This window comes from Equus przewalskii, chromosome 8, assembly GCF_037783145.1.
Source record: "Equus przewalskii isolate Varuska chromosome 8, EquPr2, whole genome shotgun sequence".
In the NCBI taxonomy this organism is placed as follows: domain Eukaryota; kingdom Metazoa; phylum Chordata; class Mammalia; order Perissodactyla; family Equidae; genus Equus; species Equus przewalskii.
Genome location: NC_091838.1, coordinates 40,317,203 through 40,341,833, shown reverse-complemented (window position 1 = coordinate 40,341,833; position 24,631 = coordinate 40,317,203). Strand labels below are relative to the sequence as shown.

The 24,631-nt window shown below is 39.6% G+C and overlaps 1 long non-coding RNA gene across 1 annotated transcript in view; it reads left to right on the top strand.

The window, feature by feature from the left end:
• LOC139085073 (uncharacterized) overlaps positions 1–24,631 on the top strand; it is an 80,721-nt gene that overhangs the window by 21,316 nt on the left and 34,774 nt on the right. The gene's annotated exons all lie outside the window — the stretch shown is intronic.

Here is a 24,631-nt window from a genome sequence, read left to right as displayed (position 1 = left end):
CTGACTTAGTCCTATTTATCTCTTAGTGTCAGTCATTATTTCCTATCAGTTCTTCTTTGTGCCTTTTCTTACTTTTGTTTCATTCTTCCCCTTTCTAGCTTGCACCCCATAATTCATCTGACAATTGAGTTATATAAGTTGAACCACATGAAATTGTCATTCTTTTTGGTCAACATGGTCAAATAGTGGCAATTTCAAATGGTTCATTCTAATACAGTAGCTGATCAGAGCTGTCTCCCAGGCTGCATGGGAAACTAATGAAGTTTAGATTCTGGTCTTTTAGGAAACAGCTCAACCTTGTCTTAACTCTCAATATTTGAAACATTTTCTGGTGCTCTGGAGTGCATAGAAATATTTTGACTTTCCAGTTGTGCTTACATAGTTCAGGCGTTCCTGTGGCCACATATCTCACCCCCCAACCCCCCACCCACCTGTCAGATTTGGGGCAGGGGGCCCTGAGAACATATTTCTGTGACACCACTTTAAATTCGCTTTGGAAGTAGCAATGGAATAAATTTTTAATCAGTCAACCAGGGCTTTAATGCCTGTACTTCACTTACTTGCTTCTACCAGAAAGAAAGATCCTGCAGGGATGCACGGGACTCTGTTGTTTGGCCCTCTGCTCTGACGCAGTCGCTGGCCTTCAGGGCACAGTTTCAGGCCCATCTGTTCAATCAAGCTTTTGCCTGATTGACATGGGAGAATCATCCAGGTGAGAAGTCCCTTAGATTATTATCTTCTTTTTTGTGTGTGCAACCAGAGAGCCCTGGTACTGCAGCCTCCTCCAAGTGGCCTAAATGAACAAATGCATAAGCAACGTTTTCTGTAGCAATTATATCCATTCTGAAAACTTCCTCTTCAAATCCTCTGTGGAACAAGTCAGCATATAAACATATACATAAATAATAAATTTAAAACATTCCTAATGGTAGCTTAAAAAAAATTCTCCCTGCTTTAAAAGTAAGACCTTTTATTTTAAAACAAGCATTTCTATTCTCATTCCGTTGAAAAGATGAGTATGAAGTATTTTTCTGCCTACGTATTTTTAAAATTTTTATTCTCAAATATATACAATAGCAGAGAGACTAGTATAATAAACCCCCATGTACCATCATCTAGCTTCTACAGTTATCAATACTTTGCCAATTGTGTATTGTGGATCAAGGCTGCCCCAGGGACAGAAGCCCAAGGCGTCCTGGCCTACATGCCTATCTATATGACCCTATTCATAGCTAAAGTTATACAACCACACAGTAACCAGACCCCACCTGCACTGATACCATTTTAATGACTTTTTACATCATCTTTCCTTTGTCTAGTAGAAAATAAGTCACGTACCCATGTCTTATAAAATTAGCCCTACCCTCAACACATTGTAGCCCTTCACTGCCGAGGGCTCCTGTCCCCACGCTATTCTCTGAATAAAAGAGCACCTCTACTAGACCTTGAGAGTCCGGGAAAGCTTTCTTTTGACTCTTGGGCTCACCAAGCCCGCATCATTGTCTATCCTCCTGTATTTTTTCCTGGAATATTTTAAAGCACACTAATCCATTTAATCTACAAATATTTCAGTATACATAACTAACTGATACAAGCATGTAAAAATATAACCAGTATGCCATTTTCTCCTCCAAAAGTTTAAAAGTGATTATTCATTTCATTAAAATGCCCGGTCCACATTCAGTGCAAACAGTAAGGCTCTAAAATCTCTTGTATTTGTTAACAGTGTTCCTCCTCCCTCTTTATTCTATGCCATTGATTCACGATTTATACAGCAGCACTTCCCACTCTCTGAATTTGACTCTTGACTTTGTATGGTGGAGTATATTTTATTACTCCATCCCTCATATTTCCTGTAAACTGGTACTTAGATCTAGAAACTCAGACTTTAATTGGACCTTTAGACTCAGGTCCAATTTTTTAAACAAGAATATTCTGTAGGTGATGCTGTAGATTTCCTATTTCCTTCTATCAGGAGGCATATAATATCTGGTTGTCCTACTTAGTGTTGCTAAGATTAATCAGAGGAAATGTCAAGGCCTCCATTTCTCATTCTTTGCAAAGAAAGCTTGAAATGTGTACACGATGGTCTACACCTCCTCATTCAAGAGACTTTCCCAGAAAATGAACTTCACAGCCGTGTGCTCAGTACTCAAGGACAACTGAGAAGTCTAAGTCTAACAGAGCATTTACCTTTAAGAAATTTATACTCCCATGGGAGAGGCAGAGACACAAAGATGTGCATGAGCTGTGAACAAGCAACAATGTATGCTTTAGAAAACAGTACAAACAAGGTACTGCATTATTAATAGCCATAAGACTTTCACAGATGCTATTTGGCGTAGGAAATCAAAAATGAGAGAAAGAAATATGGTCAGGCAGTTTTCAGGAAGTTTTCTCTGAAGAAGTGCCTTTGAGCGAGATTTGAAGGATTTGTGGGATTTACCAGCAGAAAGAAGGAAAGAGACGTGGGCACATAAAATGAGCTAGCTAAAGACCAGTGGGAAAGAAATGCACAGGGGGTCCTGGGCACAGTACTTTAGTCGAGTTTGTTCCATTAACACCACTTTCTCATTAACTCTGTACTTGAATAAGTACCTGTGTAAAAAGGGGCTCAGCAGGTCTCCATAATGACTGTAGCTATCTGAGTCAAGTGCCTTGGTGTCACGGTCACATGCTTTGAAGGATGAGCTAAGAAGTGACCTCATTTAGGGCAGTGGTTTTCAAACTTAGTAAATTTGTTAAAATGGAGACGCCCAGCTTAACACCCAGAGATTCTTTGTCTGGGGTGGAGCCCAGGAATTTGCACTTTTTACAAGCACCGTAAGAGAGTCTGATGCAGGTAGTCTAAGAACTGCATTTTGAGAAACAGTATCTAGGGGTAATAGATGCCTAAGATGATAGCAGATGGTCTGCTTCAGGGGATCACAAGAATTTTCTCAGCCAGTTTTAGTAATGATGATGATATTGAGCATTATATGCGAGGAGCCATGCTAAGCTTTTCACGTGCTTTTTCACACTGAGTTCCCACAATACCAACCAAAGAGGTAGGCATTATTTATATCCCCATTTTAGAAATGAGGAAACTGAGGTTTAAATGAGCTAAGCTTGCATAGCAACAGGGGAAATGAAATTTAAATCTAGGTGTATTTGATTTCAAAGGCAGCAATTCTAGTTTGACCTTGAAACATACAATTATTGACAATGTTTCTCCTCTCCCATAGCCATATATATTCTATGCCACAATTTTAAGGGTATATACCAACTCTCCTGGTGCCACAGGCTTTGCTGTCACCTCTGGCAAAGGATCACCTTTCAGCTTACTTGTTTGCACATTTAAAAAAGGAAGGCTATTGTATGACAGAATGTAAACTCTCAGGGGAAAGGTGTAAAATGAAACAAAGTATGAGTTTGCTGTTTGTTCACAGGCAGAGAACCCCTGTTCCCGCCACTTCGCCCAAGTGCTGCATTTCCTCTCATCCCTTGGTAGATGGGCAGGTCTGCTCTCCATTCTGCTTGTAACATCACAAATGCAATAGTCCAAAATAGAATGTTTCCAAAGATTAAACTTGCTTTTCTCACACATGGCTTTAGTTAGAGATGGAGCTGGGATTGAAAACTCTAACTATTGCAGGAAATGAAATACAATTTTATATTTTCATGGTGTCTGTAAAATACTTTATGGCATCTTAATGTTTGTGTGTGTGTATATATATATATATATTTGGGGGGGGGTTCCTCTGAAATTTATGCTATACTTTCTTTGGATGGAAGCTGCAAAGAGAAGAGGGAATCCTGCACCTTTGCAAACATCTCAGTTTCAAATAAATGTTAAATAAAGACTTTGTCTAATGTCAAAATCTGGGAAATTGTGGGGGGAGTGCATTGAATCACCCATGATAACTTCAACCCCTAATTAGTTTTAAAATGTACTTCTTATAAAGATGTTTGGGAGGAAAAGAACCACATAGATTTGCTGGTTTGCTTGGCTTGAATGAAATACTGTCAGATTTATTTAAAGCAAGTCATTACTTTGTGTTTACTATTTATTCTTTGTACCTAGTGAAATGAATAGGAGTTTTGGGGAAGTCATTGATTTCACAAGGTAGGTTGGATTTGCTCTTTATATGAAATAGGAAGATGCCTTTCAACTGTGGGTTCTGGCATCCTCATGCAGAGAAATACACTTTAACTACAAAACAGCATGTTCTGAGTCTGTTTTCTCTGGATAGTAGTAGCAGGAACACAGTGTTCATTTAAATTAAACCAGTTCCTCGGATAATAACAAAGTAATTAAAGAAACCACCAAGGAAAAAGAGCCAATTTATTTGAATCCTGTTCATAAAAACTACATCAAGAGCCTGAAGGTACAAAATAATGTGGATAAGATGGCAGATTGATGATTTTTTAAAATTCTGTGTGGGATGCCTCTTGATATTAATTCAAATGAGTATGCCTCATCTGAAAATAATACAAGATGCAAAATTTTTTCTCCTTCTTAAGAGAAATGAAATTCTACTAAAATACCCAGATAAGAAATTGCTACATAGCTTGAAGTTCACTTGACCTCTAGTAATATCTTAACATCAGAACATTATGATTTATTCATATTTTCTTCATTCCCTTTGGAATTAGAGGGGTCTTTTTCTTTAACACTTTCAAGAGTTTGAAATTCATACCGACTCGTCCTAGATGATATTACCTGAATCACAAGGAGATATTTTCGGGCATCAATGAGTTTCCTATTTTTGTCAGTGACAAAAATCTAAATGGAGTTAAAAATGTGTATTGTATTTTCACATTAGCATTAGACACTGAAGGTTGTTTTAAAGGAAAAACACACTGGTAAAATACCTCTTACCTTTACGCTCAATCAGTGTCACAGTGAGAAGTTAAATCTAGGTCCCCAAACAAAATTTCCAATTGCTGTTTGTGCATTTTGGCAGAATAACTGTTCTTTTTCGAAGAGCAGTTTTCTTGGCCACATTTTGCTTCTCCCCCTGAAATATGGGGCCACTTAATTACACCTATGTCAATGAAGGAAATAAAGAAAAGCAGGCACACTAGAGGATCTGTCAACTGAGGGATGGCAAACCCTGTCATAGAAGAACAACCTACAGAAAAATATCAATGAACTTACAATGAACTAACATTAGAGAGGAAAAATATTGTACAGGAGGAAGACATTTCCTCTACTCAGTCTGCGTCCTTCTGGCCAGACAATGAATTAAATTCACATGGGACAGAATAACAGGAGAAAATTAAACAAAGCTTTATAACATGTACACATGGGAGAGGCCCAGGCAAGGTGAGCAACTCGCCAAAATGGCTGAAGCCACCACCTTAAATATCATCTTCAGCTAAAGACAAAGGAGGATGTTGGGGGTGGGGGGAGTTAGTTATGGGATATTACCAGAAAAGCAACGTAAATAAAAGTAATGTTATTATGCAGACTTAAGTCCTTGCCTGATAAGAGTTTCTAGAGATAAGGTTGTAGAGGAGGAAGACATTTCCTCTACTCATTCTGCGTCCTTCTGGCCGGAGAATGAATTAAATTCACATGAGACAGAATAACAGGAGAAAATTAAACAAAGCTTTATAACATTTACACATGGGAGGAGCCCAGGCAAGGTGAGCAACTCGCCAAAATGGCTGAAGCCACCACCTTAAATATCATCTTCAGCTAAAGACAAAGGAGGATGTTGGGAGTAGAGGGGGAGTCGATCATGGGAGATTACCACACAAGTATAGTAAACAAATGCAGATTTAAGTCCTTGCCTTTGGCATTGATTAAGAGTTTCTAGAGATAAGGTCATCTGTGCCAACTCTTCCTGGTACAGAGAGGGAAACACCTTTACAGATGGAGATTTCCTTTGCAATGTAAATGCCTCTTATTAAACGGTAAGTAAATTCTACTCCTGAGCCTCCTTCCCATCTGCAGTTTTTAAAAGTAACCAGGCTAAAATAATCCTCATGCCAAAGAGACATATCTTGGGGTGGCCAATTCCCATCCCCTACAAGGTCATACCCCTTCTTCCTGGTACAGAGATACCTTTAAAGATGGAGATTTCCTTTACAAATGTAAATGTCTCTTAACAAAGGGTAACTTCTACTTCTCAGAGTTTCTCTCATGTCTGCAGTTTTTTTCTTTCTTTTTTCTTTTTTTTTTTGAGGACGCTTAGCCCTGAGCTAACATCCACCACCACCCTGAGCTAATGTCCGTGCCCATCCTCCTCTACTTTATGTGGGACCCCCGCCACAGCATGGCTTGCCAAGCAGTGCCTAGGTCCACACCCAGGATCCGAGCCAGCGAACCCTGGGCTGCCAAAGCAGAACATGCGAACTTAAACACCTGTGCCACTGGGCTGGCCCCTCATGTCTGAAGTTTTTAAAAGTAACCAGCCCAAAATAATCCTCATGGCAAAGAGATGTATCTTGGGGTGGCCAATTATAGTCCCCCACAATATACATATAATGTCTTAAAAGGGTTCCTGGACCCAGTTCCAACCTGAGTCGGGGAGGGTTCCACCCACACCAACAAACAATTCTCTGACATAAGTAGGGTGTTCTGACCCTATCTACCTGGAGACAGCATCAGACTACACAAGGTAAGGGTTAGTCTATAAGACTGCCCCGCCTCCACTTCAGACACCACTCACAAGCCCAGGTGGTTACCTGTGCTTCTGCTGGTAATGGCTAACAGACTGGAGGTTTCAATGACCCCCTCCAACTCAGAATGCCAATTTGCAAACCCAAGTTGTTACCTGTACTTCTGATTGACTGGCTATAGAGAAGAGGTTCTTATGACCCCCTCCTCTGGTTCAATTAATTTGCTAGAGTGGCTCACAGAACTCAAGAGAAACATTTACTTACTAGATCACCAGTTTATTATAAAAGGATATAACTCAGGAACAGCTGGATGGAAGAGATGCATAGGGCAAGGGATGGGGAAAGAGTGCAGAGCTTCCACGCTCTTTCCAGGCACGCCGCTCTCCCCAAATCTCCACAAGTTCACCAACCCAGAAGGTCTCCGAACCCTCTCCTTTTGGATTTTTATGGAGGCACAGGCATGATTGATTAAATAATTGGCCGTTGTAGACTGATTCAACCTCTAGCCCCTCTCTCCTCTCAAGGTCAGGGGAGTGGGACTGAGAATTCCAGCCCTCTAATTAAATGGTTGGCTCCATTGGCAACCAGCTCCCATCTTTGGGTTCTTTTCAAAAGTCACTGCATTAACATAGCAAATGACACTTTTATTATTCAATACACTTTTGAAATTCCAAGGGTTTTGGGAGCTGTGAATCAGTAAATATGGGCAAAGACCAAATATATATAAGAAATATATATTTGTTCATTCAGATGACTAAAATATATTTCTTCTAAATCACAATATTGCAATATCCAACTTGCTCATTAACAAAATGAAAAGGAAAGAACTTAAAATTGTATTCCACAAACATATGGAATATACTTCACCGTCTTGTTTTGGCCAGTTAAGAAGGAAGAAAGAAGAAGTTTGAAAAAAATTATATAGGAAATAAAGGAGAAAAAGAGAAAAAGTGAAAAGAAGGGGAGTGGATTAGAAAGGTAGAATGGAAGAAGAAAGACAATAGGACTGAAATTGGAAGAGAAAATCTAGGAGGAAGAGGAATATTGCGGAGCAGGAAGAATTCAGTGGGTTTTGCCCACCCTCGTCCTGCTCTCTACAATTCCATCTTTTGACTCTGGTTTGCCATCCCTCCTTGCAATTGGTGGATCCCCTCTGAGACATCAAACTCCCTATCTTCAGTCTCTCAGGCCCACTGGTTTGCTCAGTGTTAACCTAGGTCCAGCCATGGGAGGGACTCCTTCAAGCAAAGTGTGGACAGGAGGAAGACTTTTCAGAGATTTGACCTCAGCTCTATGTCTTAACTGTGGAACTTTTTCCTTACCAGCTGGTAGCACAGGTTGTTTTTGTTGATCTTAAATCAGGGATAGTTAAGACATTTACTTTTAGAAAATTCTCCCCGGTTGACATAAAGTTCAGCTAAGAGCAGGATCTAGTATGGTTGCCTACTCATTCTTAAACACTTGTATACATTCTGAGGGTTTGAATGTTATGTCTATTTTACCTAAAAGAAGCGTTAAGTTTGAGATCTCTGTTAATTTTCTGTAAGTAATTTTTGTTAACTTATAGGTATTTGTAATAAAGAGCTTGTTTTAGAGGTCCATTCTTCTAGTCATTTCTGGTTCAGTATCCTGGGGTTGCTTTGTTTTTCTGAATCCTGGGACACTGGCTATGTCTATCATGGATCGTGTTTTTTCCTAGTTTGTTTGTTGCTCCTTTAAAAACAAACTGAGCAGTCTGCTATGTTCTAGAAGATTCTGATGAAGCAACACTAAGCTATGCAGGAAAGCTAACATTCTCTTGCTGGTAAGAAAGAAAATTGCAGAAGTAGGTTTGCAAACCTTCAGACTCTCAATTGAGAGAGTCATAGAGCTATATTTCCAAGACTGGTGGGAAGAAATCCCAAAGCCTTTAAAAGAGGCTCCTGAGCAATGAAACAACATCCATGATGTATTTTTCTGGATGATATAGTCCATCAATGAACATTTAATCAACTTCTACTAAGTCCAATGAACTGCACTAGATTCTGGAGACTTAAAATTGAATTTAAACATAATCCTTACCACGAAGGACCTTATAATCAAGTGAAGGATTAATTGAACACTCATTCATTCCTCTAACCTATTGGTTTTTGTTTGTTTGTTTAATGTTTACTATGTTCTAACTCAGATTTGTGTCTGCAACCTAATTTTGTCCACCCTAACTTTTGTTTCAATAACTGGGCATACAGCCCTCCACTGAATTAGGACTTTACTAAGTCATTTTTGGTGTGACAGCTTTAGCAAACATTCCATAGTATAAGGACAAGATAGAACCCTTATGCCGCCCCCGATTTTTCTCCATGGTCGTGAATGCACCATCTCTAGCAAAGTGATTAAGGACAAGAATGATTGTCAGCAGTGAGAAAGTTTCAGAGATGATTGTGACAGAATGGAGGGAACCTTAATAAGAGCAAGCAATCTACATGCCATACAAATAGGCTGCGGTTGATTGACCACTCCTGATAAAAAAAAGTTAGCACAATGGGTCATATATCATATGTTCGAGGTTAATATATGACAGGTTGAGAGCCAGACTTCTAGCTTTGCCACCTATTACCGTATAATCCTGGGCAAGTCATTTAAGCCTGCTACACTTCAGTCTCTTCACCTGTAAAATCGTATGCTGTTTAGAGTCAAGTGGGTTAATGCCCCAGGAAAGGGTTTATTATATACCACAGAGTAAGCACTATGAATATTCTTTTCTTCCTCATTCTCCAATTTTTATTGTATTTAACTGGCCTGAACCTAGGATAGGTGATGGTCATTGAATTATCCCTGTGATGGATAATTTAGATTGTTATATACTCACTGTATTAGTTTCCTATTGCTAGTGTAACAAATTATCACAAATTTAGTGACTTAAAACAACACACATATGTTATTTTACAGTTCCAGAGGTCAGCAATATGAATGGGTCTTATGAGCTAAAATCAAGGTGTCAGCAGGGCTGTGTTCTCTGGAGGCTCTAGGGAAGAATCCATTTCTTTGCCTCTTCTGGTTTCTTGAGGCTGCCTGCATTCCTTGACTTATTGTTCCTCCTCCATCTTCAAAGCCAGCGGTGTAGCATCTTCAGATTTCTCTTATTACTCTGGCTCTCCTGCCTCCTTCTTTCACTTATAAGGACCCCTGTGATCAATTGGGCAGACCCGGGTAATCTGGGATAATCTGGGATAATCCCCTCACCTCAAAATCCTTGATTTAATCACAGTTGCAAAGTCCCTATTACCATATCAGGTAATATATTCAGAGTCCAAGGATTAGGACATGGACATCTTTGGGGGACCATTACTTTGCCTTCCTTATATATATATATCAGTAAATATCTAGAAGAATGCTCATTTACAAAAAAACTGGTAAATGTTACAACTATTACTTGTATAAGATGGAAAAAGAGAATTAGGTCGAACAATACTCATTTGAATTTGTATTATTTTAACATTTATTATGTGCATGCATTATAGTCATTCATTCATTCACTCATTCATTCAATAAACATTTGCCAAGCAACTTCACCCCTGTGATTAACCAAATCAGTTTCTTCTCAATTACGCTGCAAAATATACAAAGTAAAAATCAGCATCAGACTATTACAGAGACTAAAAGATTTAGTTCCTTGTCAAAACAAGTCAAGAGTTTGAGTATGGTCCTTGCATGTTGCTCATCTCTGTTGCTCTGTTGTAAGTGAACTTGAGCTAAAGAAATTTGAGCCAATCATCAGATCCTCCGACTTAAAAAAAATGGGAAGTTTTCTTGAGATGTGAAAGCGGAAGAAATTCAATCTTATTTGTTTAATGGGTGAGAAGGTCTTCACTTTGGTATTTCCAAATCGAGCAAGTATCATTACCTCAGGGTAAGAAAACAGAGTTAATTCATGCATGCAGATTCAACTACTACAGCGGAAATTAGGATGATGTTAGCATGGTTGGAAAAGGAAGCTGGGAACCAGCTATCATTATATAAGGCATCAGGAGGCCGAGGTCCTTCCAGCAGGTTGGGTGTGGTCTGTATCATGTTAATCTTACTTTAAGTACCAGTTAAACAGTTTTTGTTTCAAAGAAAAGGCTGTGGTTTTTTTCTACCAGGTTCCCATCTTAGCTTGCATGGTGCTTTAAGATGTTCTGCAATGTAATTTCAGTATCTGAATTAATTTGAATAGGAAGAACAGTTAAATATGGATTGTTCGCAGAGTATTTCAAAAGGCAATACCCTACTGTTGCCAGCCCACATATCACTAGCTGCTGAGTGACACCATGCATCACGTTTCATGGAAATAAAGGAGAGCTCCTTTGCTGTAAATTCATTCATATACTCATGGGAAATTGGGACACACAACAGATATAAATCAGCCTTTAATCCAAGTCCCAGGGTGGAGAGTGCAGAAGAGAGGTGGCAGAGTCAGTGGGAGAGAGAACTATAATGGTGTAGAGAATATAAGAGAATGTCTACTTGTTTCTTTGGGCAGGTTGGACCATTTATGGGTGCTCTTGGACACTAATTTCTCTCTATGCTGTTGAATTCTCTCCTCCTGTCTTGCTCACTGGAGTTTCAGAGGAGGCTGACTTTGGTAAGAGAGAGCTCCAGCAGGACCTTCCTGGTTGCAAACACTAGGGCTTCATCTCACAGAAGGCATTTGTTCCGAAGCTGCTACTCCAGAAGGCTCTTTCTAACAGGCACAAGATTCCTGCAGGGCAAGACACTTGGCAGGTTGTGGAAGAATTATTTGTAGTGTGGGGGCCTAGAATTGGCCACCCCAAGATATGTCTCTTTGGCATGAGGATTATTGGGCTGGCTGCTTTTGATAAACTGGGGCAGGGAAGGAGGCTCTGAGGAGAGGAACTTGCTTGCCTTTTGTTAAGAGACATTTACACTGTAAGGGAAATCTCCATTTGTAAAGGTCCCTCCCTCTCTGTACCAGGAAGAAGAGGGGAATGACTTTATCTCTAGAAACTCTTAATCAATACCAAAGGCAAGGACTTAAATCTGCATAATAATCTTATTCCTATTTCTGGCAACCTCCTGTAACTGACTCCCCCTACCCCCAACAACCTCCTTTGTCGTTAGCTGAAGACGATATTTAAGGTGGGGGCTTCAGCCATTTTGGTGAGTTGCTCAACTTGCCTGAGCCTCTCCCATGTGTACATGTTATAAAGCTTTGTTTAATTTTCTCCTTTTATTCTGTCTCATGTGAATTTAATTCATTCTCTGGCCAGACAAACCCAGAGAGGGTACAGGAAATCTCCCCTACAGTAGACTCACTTAAAAGTCCCTCTGGGTATTGCACATCCAGAGGTAAACATAATTCCCAGCAGACTAAGAATTCTTTGGGGCTTGGGTTGTGAAGTTTGCACCCTCTTGCTGTGCACCTTGGGAATCCTCTATTCCCCTTCTCGAGCTGCCTCCACACAAGCATGTTTGTGCATGAACCTCTCATGGGCCAGGTAAGGTACAGATAGTGGTGCTTTACTGCTTCTGTTCAGCTGCTTGCAAGATAGTGAGTCTCCAATGCAGTGCCTACAGATTTTCAATGCCATTCTATTAGCCTAATCACAGGATAATTCTACTTGGATACAAAATTAGCAGCAGAATCATATTTTACTTTTAGCTTCTAATTAGCAACAGTCAAATGCTTTTATTAAACTATTCCAATCAAGTCTTCCCAGTGTCACGCATTCTGCTTATCACTGGGCCCACCTGCAGCCAGCTCTCTTCCTTGCCTCTTATCAGCAAAGCCAATTACTTTCTCCTGTGCTTGCTTCCTGGTTTTGCTTATAGACTCCACCACACCTCCACAACAAAGCCCACAGGGTATTAGGTGAATTCTATTCCTGATCCTCTCCCTCCGCCCTACATGCTACTACCTTGAGGTGCTCTGTGAGTTCTGGTCTGTCTTCTTTTCTACAAAGTGTTCATAGCATTACTTTTATTTAAATGTTTTCTTGCTTTTCTGGGTCTATCTATTGTTTCCCTCTCTTCTCCTTCATTGCTGCTTCTTCTACTCTTTTTTCATTTCTCCTTAGTTGTGCTTCCAAAGCCTTTTCTAACCCTCAATTAAGAATGATTTTTTAAAAATGTAATAATTCCTTACAAATTTCTGTCCCAAACAATTCCGCCTTTTTATTAATTGATATGTTTCTATGGAGATGGTATTAGGTAATGAGAAAAGGCAGGCTGTTTGGCACTGAATAGAGTTTGCATCCATCATTTGCTAGGTGGATACATTTAGTAGTCTCGTCAGCCTGCCACAGTCTCAGTTTCTTCATCTCCCAAGTGGGACAATTATGCCTACTTGCAAGGGTGTGAGCCTTGCCTAAACTATGAGGTGGGGCCACTGAGATTGGTGAGCATTTACTGTGTTACCTTGCTTCCCCTTCAAGGTTTAGCATTTTTTTAAAGCAATGTAGACACTGGTTAAGTAGACATCGGACTAAGAAACTTTGGAGGAATGCAAAGATGAATAAAACGATGACATGTGACATGGGGGAGTTTTAAGATCACAAGAAGCAAAGTCAAAACCAGATCTAAACGAAAACAGAACCTTACGAACCAGGCACTTAATTGACTGCAACCTCAACTACATTGTAACAGAAAAGAATATTACTTTCCTGTAATAAAATCATACAACTAATTTATTCACCCCAATTTCCCCTCTCCTCATTACCTAGGGTATACCCCTCAAGAAACCATACAATTAACAGCTATATTATCAACAGTAACATAATTAATACCAGTGAAGCACTCTGAGGCAATGAAGTGGCGTAGGAAATCAAAATGGTATCTGTGTAATATTCATATTCAATTTAATAACTATTTAAATATTTATAAATTATCTGGCATTTTATATTTGCAAAATGCTTCACAACCACTTTTTATTAATTATTAGCTACCACTTATCCCTTGGCACTCAAGTTTCCAGATGCAGCACTGCTGATTTTTTTTATTAAAGAAACATTTAGCTTTATCAAGTGTTTCTCTAAGTTCTCATATCTAAAGTATTGGGCCACAAGGAAAAATAAAAGAAATCACAACAGAGATAGACATGATCTTTGCAGCATCTAATACCATTGTTTTAGAACTCAGAAAAGTGAAATGACTCATCCAAGGTCACAAGCTAGACGTATTAGTGGCTTGGCATGTAGAAGTCCTGGATTCGCCTCAGCCCTGGGGTTTAATTCTTGAATATATGGAAAAGTCGAAAAACTGTGACTGTGCTAACTGGATTAGTTATAACTATAATCTGGTGACCAAATCTGAGCAGCATGCTTGCATTTTCCCAGGGGCTGTATAAATCAGTTCTGTGTGATTAGAGTAGTGCCTAAAGCTGTTGAAGGCCAGGTTCCCCTAAAGCCATGAACATTTTCATACTAAATGCACTTCCCGGCATAAGTCGTGATGCCTTGAAATCAGTCTCATTCATGACTTTTCCCTCTACTGCCTGTGTTTTCAAAGGCCTTCGCTCCTGCTCTGTTAGAATGTGTGTTATATCATCTCCCCACACCAGACTCTGAACTCACCAAGAAAACTGGGATGTCTTACTACTACACTTTATATTTCCCTTCCACCTGGGCAGTGCCTGGCATGTAGAAGGCACTCAACTATGTTCTTTGTACTCAGTTGATTGGAGGCCATCCCAGGACAGCAGGGCCTTGTTGACTCATCTTTGCCTTTAGAGTAGAGCCTAGCACAGTGGCGCCTTTTCAGTAAGGCTCAATGGGTATTTACTTTATGAACAAAAGGAAACACAGGCAGACATTTATTTATTTGTCATGATACATATAAATGTCAGGTTTATAATCTGATAAAAATCAAGATTATCAGGTTGATAATCTGATAAAAATCAAGAAAACAAGGATGAAGAGCTAAGTAACACCCCCCCACACACACACACACCCACTACGTAGAGATCAAGCTGGAAGCCATCAGAAGCAGGTTCCAATTTGCCTTTTACATGTCTGAATTAATTTTTTATTGTGGTGAAACGCACAAAAACAAAATTTACTAATTTAACCATATTAAAGTATACAATTCAGTGGCATCAGGTACATCCACAATGTTGTGCAACCATCCCCACTATCTGGTTCCCAAATAGCACAATGTTTTTGTAGTTTGTAACACAGCTGTTTTATTACATCCAGTGGGTGAGGAATCAAGTGTACTATAAATACAATTCAGAGCTTAAGAAATATAACGGAATTAAGTCACAAAATTCTTCACTAAATTTGAAAAAAACTACTCCTTTCACTCTATCCTCATATTAAATTGTAGCCTGATGAGACCTGTTGGCAAAAAAGAGGATAGTATAGGGAGAAATAATACAGGGTAGGAAACCATTCTCTTAAGATGCTGCTGACTTACTCTACCTGCTTGATTGTCAGGGCCTGGAATACAGCTGGTAACTGGGATGTAAATGGCCCACTTACGTTCACCAGGAACATTTAAAGGGGTCTCTAAATATAGACTTTAGGAAGGTGACAAAAAAGGATTGTGGATTCCCATAACCCACACTAGAATAAGAACTATGTACATTTAGTAAACATTTAACTTCAGCATAATTAATTATGCACAGCAAATACAAAAAATACAGCGTGGCTCTGGAATTAACTGCTGAGCTTCATCATTAGGAACAGGTGAAAATTTTACCCAGGGGTTCTCAAGGGCAGTACCTGAACACTATAACTATCTGTGTCCCTTACCAGGTGATGAAAGACTGAGAGTTTTCGTGTCTTTAATTTTTTGTTTTTTGTGGTGAGGAAGATTGTACCTAAGCTAACATTTGTGACAATCTTCCTCTATTTTGTATGTGGGACACTGCCACAGCATGGCTTGATGAGTCGTGTGTAGGCCTGTCCCTGGGATCAGAACCATAAACTCTTGGCCGCCAAAGCGGAGCACACAGACTTAACCACTATGCCACTGGGCTGGCCCCACGTGCCTTTAATTTTAAGCTGAGATCAGCCAGTATTTGATCAAAGATTCTATTTCACTAGAAAGTATCTCCATTAACTATTCTCAAGAAAGTTGTATTTCAGTATAGTCAGCAAAAATCTAGTCTCAGTCTCTTTTTGAGTGGCAAGTTAGCTCTGTCTCTGTATTTCTTTCGTTTCTCTCCTGAACACTGATCCAGCAATGGGAATAAGCTTTGGACCAGAAAAAAGACTTTTAGATTGAATCTGATATTAAAAACAACAACCCTCATCTATTGTTCTGGTGATAGAAGTTATAATGCTTTCTGTGAAGCAACATTAAACTTTCCCTCTTTGCAGCAGCTGCTGTTCGGGGTTTTATTGTGTAACAGTTTCATTACCACTGTTGTGCAGGTGCTCAAATTTCAGCTTGCATGTGAAGCACCTCACCCAAGGAAACTTGCTGAAAATGCAGATTCTTAGGTGTTTCCCCTAGAGCTTCTGCTTCAGTAAGTCTGAGCTAGAACCTTCGAATCTGTGTGTTCCCAGTTCCCCCAGATAATTTTAATACAAGTGATCTAAGGACTGCAGTTTGAGAAGCAACATATTGGGTTTGTTGCGAACAGTGCCAGGCCTTTCAATGCTACCTCAACATTACATAACAGAGTTATATGAACTCAACTGTGAGTGTTTGTTTCTTTATTCCTGGCATCTTAGAACTTTTCCATATTAATAGTTTAAGTTAGATAAAATTGTCTCCTGTAAAATGGGGTGTAAAACCCACTTCACAGGGTTTTTATAAAGACGATGGGATAATTTAAGTAAAGGGATCAGTCAAGTGCCTAGCATTTGGTAAGCACTCAATAAATAGTTTTAAAATGTTTTTCAAGAAAAGATCTTATCACCATCATCATTAGCAGCAATAGCACATCAGCATGAAATCACTAAAATATGTTTAGGAAACTGTCTCCATCCAGACTTTACCCTCATGGGGAGTTAAGGTTAATCTGAGTTCAAATTAAAGGTCATTAATCCCGGCTTCCACTCCATAAAAGACATGCCATTTGATTCTGTGAAAATTACGCAGGGGCCTCTGGTTTCTTACATCCAAGATGGAGATTAGACATGACCCAAATATTTAAAAAGGATGAATTAAGAAACGTGATTTTAGTTGTAGGAGTCTGGCGAGAAGGTTGGGGGTGGCCTTCTGGAACACAGAAAAATTTCTTAGACACTGATTCATCAACAAACCCTGAAGTCTTATTCTAACCTTGCCTTTAATTTTTATTATTTTATTCTAAAGTTGTTGATAACTTCTCATTACTTTTTCCCCCTTGCTGCAATTTATGGTATTTTGTAGAGTAACTGAGTGCAAAGGCAGATGTTAACCTTCCAAGATTGTGACCACCCTTCCTTTGGGGTCACTTTGGAAATCCTCTTGACAACCTGATACCCTTCTTGTAGAGGCTGCTCGTTATCAGTGCTCCAAAGGTAGTAATTGTAGAGACAAAAGAGATGTAGATGGAGAATAACCATTTATCTTTGTATAGTTTGGAGCTTTGTAAGTGTCATTACATACGTTAATCTTTTATGAAGGGAACTGAAATTTAACAGTCTGACACATAAAGGTGCTTTATGTGCCCCTCGTTGCCATACGTAACACGGTCATCGACAGAGATACCGCAGATTTTCCAAAAGTGGTTTTATAAAAAAGCAAATTTTTTTGCATCTAAGTTTTGAACCTACTAACCTCAAAACAACCCAAATTAACTCCTTCCTTCTTTCTTGGAAAAAAGTACAAAACACAAATGTACAGCTCTAAGATTTATATCAATGAAAACACCCAGTAGCTGTAACTCAGGAAAAGAAATAGAGCATTTCCAGCAGCCGAGATCCCCATCCTCAGTACCTAAAGTGGCTCTCCCAATCGCCATCCCCTCCCTCCCTGCCCGCCACAGTTGCCCACAGGCTTGCCTCTCATGGGAACTATGTTTTGCTTTTCTTTATGGTTTTAACACCTAAGCAGGCATCCTTGCCGCCAACAAAAAGGTTAGTTTTCCTGAGTTTTGAATTTTGCATAAATGGAATTATAAATATATAATATTGTCTTTTTTTCCGCTGAAGATTGTTTTTTAGATTATTCATATTGTTTTGTGAAGCTATAGTTGATTTGTTTTTATTTTATAGTATTTCATTATTTGAACATACCACAGCTTATTTCTCAATTCTACTCTTGATGGACATTTCCTTTCTGTACTTTTTCATGTGTTTATTTGCTGTTTGGGTATTCTTATTGTGAAGTGCCTATACTAAAATTAAAAGAAAAAAAAAAACCTCCATTTTCCCTCACAGTATGTCACTAAGTTATTTGTGATCTATACTCTGGTCGTTGGTTACTGTTCCTATTAACCAGGCATGGAGCTCTCCTGTAGTTAGTTCTAGTTATCTAAGATGTCACTTTAAAAATTCCTGGCAGGGGCCGGCCCGTGGCTGAGTGGTTGAGTTTGTGCACTCCACTTCGGTAGCCCAGGGTTTCAGCAGTTTGGATCCTGGGCAGAGACGTGGCACCGCTCCTCAGGCCATGTTGAGGTGGTGCCTCACATGCCACAACTAGAAGGACCCACAACTAAAATATACAGCTATGTACTGGGGTGATTTGGGGAGAAAAAGCACAAAAAAAAAAAAAAACTTCCTGGCAATTAATGGGTATCTCAAATCAATCTAATCCCTTAAATGCTCAATGAGAAAAAGTTCCATGAACACTATCCTTGGGAAGCATCATCTAAAGTACTCATGTCTTAGACATTCACAACAAGCATTTATAATAATAAAAGTTCTAAAGATCAGTGGAGTAAAGGAACCTACTCAATGTTATTTAATCCAACTTTTCTGAAATGTGTTTGAATTCAGAACATCTAATAACGTCTTATGGAGCACATTTCAGGAAAGCTTGGTCTAGAGGAGTCCCCTCTTGGTGGATTTTGACATCATAGGTCAGCATGTGGAGAATCAGGATAAAAAAGCTTCAAAGAGAGTACAATTATCTCAGAAATGAATTTACAAAGGATTGAAATGGAAAAATGGTTCATTTAGATTGGTTTTCTGTAGTTACTTTAAATATATGAGTGATTAAAAAACTAATAACTAATACTAAAGAATTTGATATAGAAATGATTATAAAGGTCAGGTTTGCACATCAGAAAGCTGACAAATGCAATTATATTTCCATAATCTATTAATAGCTCAATTATTTCATAGATCAGATAATTAAGTGTTGTTCATTAATGATAATTTGTGTGTGTATCTCTGTGTGTGTAATGGAAAAATCACAGCTTTTTAATATTTAAAGGCAATGACTTATGATGAAATAGAGTTGAATGTATTTTTTGTTTTAACTTTTGTTGTGTGGATTTTTCAGTTTGGATATGTACTCTAATTTCGCTTTTCCAAATTTCTCACTTGTAAATAACATTTCCAAAAGTACAAAAGTTAGCACTCAGTTAGAAAATCCTCACCTTCTTCTTTACTCTTAAGGAAAAAAAATTGAGAAAGACTAACTGCTTGTGAATATCATTATTAAAGAAAACTGTCAATAAAATGGAAGCAGACCTTTTCTTCGTAATCACTAATTTGCTCTCATTATGCAGAAATTTGCCACTCTACTAATAAAGTAGGTTACTTTTTACTGTTAGATTATTTGATGCTATTTCGATATAACAGCAAAATAAATGAAGTCACTAAATTTGCCATCACTTTATAGATGCTAGGTCCCTATAATGTATCTATTATGTCCCAACAATGCATCTGTGCAATTACACATGCCAATTGGCCCCTGATAGAGAAAGCATTAGAATAACCCCGGGAGGAATCCTTTTTGGCTGAGTACGTGATTGGAGATCACATTCACTGATCTCTTTTAGCCTCAAGGCTCTTGACTTTCTTTGCTGTCACTCAGGGCAATGGTTAGTTACTGTCAGAATGCAGCTATGATTGAGAAAGGCACTCGCTAAATACAGAAGTTTGAGGGAGGTGAGAATTCATATGAAGCTTAGCGAGTCTGGGAAGTTTTCCAGTTCTCCAGTGCTGTACTCAAGCACGAAGGCAAATTGAATTTTATTACTTAAAAGTAACAGGTGACATCAAACCATATTTTTTCATGGAGGCTCATTAGCAACATCCTTCTTAAGAAACTCATTGCAATAAAACTTTTTTCCCCCAAGCTGGTCTTAAAGATTGCATTCATTTTGAAGTCCCTTCCATTTAAATTCCTTCCTTTTTCACAGAAAATTTTAACAAAATAATAAGTCCATATTATTATTAAGAGGAAAAGTTTTGTGATATAAATATTCTACAACCATCTGGACAAATAAATGCAAAATTAGAAAGTGTAACTAAACTGAATGTTGTTAATGATATTAGTTACTAAAATTGACGGGCCCGTGCTCTCAGGTTTGAAAACTCAAGTGTTTTTCTTCCTAACTTGGGGGACAATTTGAACTTTGGAGGCTAAGATTTATGATGGACAGTTAATCACAAACGACTGTCGTCCCTACGTCCCAATCCCACTGTGGAACTTTAATTTATGCAGGATGGTTTTAGGCATTTTTTTCTAGCTGTATAGAAAATTAAATCAAGGGTCCTCTACTTCATTTATCAAGATTATTTATTTCTTCCAGATAAAATATTTGGGAAAATTATTTTATGTCCAATTATTTTTCTCTTCAAAATATTTTGCATTAGGACTCACGGAGGTGTGGGGAATGAGAATCATACATGCTCCTCCTTTCCCCTCTTTAAGCAATTCATCTCCCTCTTTCTTTTTGGATTAAATTTTTATATGAAAATGTCCTGTGTCAGGGAAATGGGAGAATTCCCCCTGCCGCTTTTCCTTAAGGTTCTTACGTCTGGTCAAATAATTAAAAAGGCAGGTTAGCAGGAGAAAATCAAAGTTTAATAGCATGTATATGGAGAAACCCAGGAGAAACTGAGTAACACAGCCAACTGGCTGAGTCTGCCTGTTTAAATATCTTCAGCCACAGACAAGGAGGACGGACAAGGAGGATATTTGGGGTAGTGACTTGGGGCTTCAAAGGGGAGGAAGGCAACTCACATGGAAATGGAAAAGCAAATGTTTGGTAAAGAGAACTTTGATAAAATGGGCTTAGCAAGGATCCTCCCAGTCTACAAAACCCAGAGTTATCTATGGTGATGGGCTGTCCGGGGGACATGCCTTTATTTTACATTTCTTTTAGGCAGTTAGGGGGGAAAGGTCGAATGTTCTTCCTGAGTCTGAGCCTTTATTGTCATCAGCACGAAATAATCCACATACCAGAGTGGTGCATCTTGGTGTGGCTTGCCCTGAACCCCATCAGTTCCCTTCTCTGAAACTTCCCTGGAAGTTTCACATATAAAAAGCTGTAGAGAGAAAAACTGAGTTAGTAGCCAAGTGGTAAGAAATCTGCAAAGAGAGAAAAGAACATAGATTAGGAAGAAGATAAACAAGCAGAAAACAACAAACTGTAGCACATTTCCCCACATTCCATTAAAACAGTTCCTCCAGTCCTGGAAATAAGTCAGTCCAATAAAATGTGTGAGCTTCATTTATCTGATCGAAAATGTCAATCCTCTCTTTTAATAGATGTAAGTTAGATACTACTTTCCCAGTTTGATTTACATAAAAGCAACGTTTTTCACCAATGATTGCACAGGCTCCTTCTTGCTGGGCAGTCGGTGTATCCAGAGCACGTTGACTTTGGGGTACCACAGAGGCTAGGCTGTTCATCTCTGACTGGAGTACTTTCAAAGCTCACATGGTGGTGTTGAACTCTTGTCCCATTACCATGGAGAGATTTAAGATCGCCTTTTCCAACTCGTAATCTCCAAAGCTGGGGAATAAGACTCTCAATGCTGAAAAGAACTTGGAGTTGTGATACACAAGCGGATTCTCCATGATTTCCCGACTGGCACGTTTATGTGGCACAATCTTATGAACAAAGGAACCTGGGTTTGTAATTTGGCTGGTGTTTTGGGTGGAGTATTTAGTGACAGAAGGGGCCAGGTCTCCAGGTCCACAGTGTCTTGACCAACTAGATGGGAATCCTTTATATACTTTGTTGCCACATGAAATAAAAAGACCAGTGTGGTTCATAGACAAAGTTGGAACTGAATCTATAGTTCCGGTGGTCTAGAGAATTCCATGACCTATGCCACTTGTACTGTTAGTGCCTAAACATCTCCATTTTCCATGTGCTCCTGTCAATCTGTGTTAGAGTCATTTATAACTCCTGACAAATAGAAATGGCAAGCAATAGGATATATTGGAGTATATGAGGAAGCCATTTGGTGTAAACCTAATTGGGTCTGACCTTGTTTTTCCAAAAGGGCCTGACCGTGGCTGCTGAGCATGCATTGTATATTTACTTTAGACATTCCCTATGGTAAGAACAAATGCCCTTGAGATAAAGGTACAACTTCCCTCCCCCTCTCAACGTTGGCATTTCCTTAAAGATTAAGCATGTTTCCTTAGGCTAGGAACTGATTGCTGCACTCACCTGTGACCACCCAGCTCAAGACAATAGACTTGCTTCCTGCTACACCCTCTGAGATAGCAGACCCACTACCTGCTGTGTCCTTCAAGTGCTGTGCCGACAGGGCAATCTTGTGACTATTGTAAGAGGGACATTTCAATAATATGTGAAACATCCTCTTTGAGGGTATATAACCACCCTGTATACCCCTGCTTCTTTGGAGTGCTCCATTCCTTTGTGGAAGGAATCTCCCGGGCCATGGTCCTCACATTTTAGTTCAGAATAAACTCTCCCAAATTTTCATTTATGGGTTGGTTATGGATTATTTTCATCGACACTCCCTTTAGAGGTCTGTGATGCCATCTGTGGAATCGAACCACAGAGTTTGATTACAATGTCATCCCGGTATGTCACCCAAGAAAGGTCCAGTGTCATGTTTATTTTCAGTGCAGAGGGAAAAACTTTCACCTATTGTCTTTATCTGGGCAAGGGAGAGTCCTGGAGCTTCTATAGAGTCTTTCTGGGGCCCAGATGACTCACCAGAAGAAGAGGCAGAGTGAAGTTTTCTGTGTCGTGCATATCATACCTGTTGTTCATCCATCTTCCATACTTAGTCCACCAGGTGTTCACTTCATCAGGAACAAAGACCAGTTCAGGTTCTTTGTGCTATCTAGCTGTTGAGATAACCAGCAGTCAGATTGATTAGTTAGTGTGGCCAGAACTTGGTAAACTGGCATAAAGGAGTGTTTGCTCTGTGCTCGACTTGGTAAAAAAGAGAGGTGTTAGGCCACAAGCCCAGCTGGGCTAGGGCAGCAGGATATCTTGTCTAGAGACTGAAGAAATGACCCAGAGACTGTGGACAAGATATATAGGTTTATCGGGCCCTACTTATGGGAAAGCGTTCAGTGGTGGCTGGCTGGATCAAATTGTGTACCTGCAACTGCCCCCCAAGAAAAGCTTGTTTAAGTAGGCAGAGGGTAAAAGGCTGCATGCTTGCCAAAGGGCTGTCCTTCATACGACCAGCATTTCCAGAATAGTAGCTCACATGGAGGGGTTCTGTGTTCCTATAAGACACGATGTTCTTCTCGTGGGATAAGGGAGGGTCCGGGCTGATCCCGGTAGCTGGGTTGCCTGCCCATCAGGGAGCCAAAAGGACACATGGTTGCAATGGGCCTGGGGCCTTTTGCTCAGCAAGCAAGGCCTAGGCACTACAAGAGGGTTAGTAAAAGCAAGACACAGGTTGGAAAAAAGCCCGTAGTGGAGAGTTGGAGAGGGGAAATAAGGTAGATAGAGACCAGCACTCTCCAGCCAGCTTTTTAATAAATGACTAAAGGAATATATATATTTGCTAATAGTTTGTGTGTGTGTGTGTGTGTGTGTGTGTGTGTAGGGAGCTTTTAAATGCGAAGTGGAGAAAACAGGTGAAAGCAAGTTTTTCTTGATCCATGATCTTGGGAAAAGCTGTCTGCTTCATGATGTCGGCTGCTTCTGAGGCCTGGGAATTGGCCCTGGAAATCCTTAATTTAAGGTCGCCTGTGGGGACTGTCTCCCAGGTGTCTTGAGAGCAATATCCTGGATCTATTTTGGTGTGGCTTAGATGGATCCAGCAAGATTTTTCCTTTATTTTGATGGCAGTATGGGTGGTCAGTAGGACTTCATAAGGTCCTTGCAAGTGAGGTGACAGTGCATTTTTTTCTTTTAAAGACCTTGATGTACACCCAATCTTCTGGTCGAAAGGAATGGCTAGGTTTGTCAGAAGATGGGGGCCAGACCTCCTTTACCTATTGATGATATGCTTCAAGAATGCTAGTTAATTTCTATATACACAATTAACTGTATATAGCTAGTCATAGTATCAAATTGTTCACTTAAGTTCTCATAATATTCACTTAATCCAGGAATCAAAGGTTTAGAGATGCCAGTAGGCATCAAGTGTCCAAAAACTATTTCAAAAGGAGTCAATCCATGTCTCCTATTTGGAGTATTTCCATCTTTATAAGGGCCAAGGGCAGAGCTTCCGGCCATTTAAGTCCAGTTTCTTGACAGACCTTTCCTAAAGTCCGTTTTATATCTAGATTCTTATGTTCCAGTTGCCCTGATAACTGAGGGTGATCTGGGGTATGAAATTTTACTGAGTACCACAGAGTTTTTGCAAGCAAGTGGTTTATCTCTTCTGTAAAATGAGTTCCTTGGTCTGATTCAATCCATAAAGGAATGCCCAAACAAGGCATAACTTCAGTTATTAATTTCCTTACCAGTGTTGTGGTGTCGATATGTTTAGTCAGATAGCATTCAATCCATCTACTAAACATGTGGGAGGTAACCAAACAGTAAGAGCTGGGGGCTGGGAGCAAGTCTATAAAGTCCATTTGGAGTGCTGCAATATCAGCCTCTAGTTGCGCCACTTCCTGGTCATTTGCAGGAGGGACTGGGAGAGGGTCTGGCCATCTATTTCCCCTGTGAGGCAGGTTTTCTCCAGGGGGTCGTCTGGCCTGTCTGATAACTACTGTGTAATCTTGGGCTGGAAGAACGCCCCTTAGCAGCCAGTCAAAATCT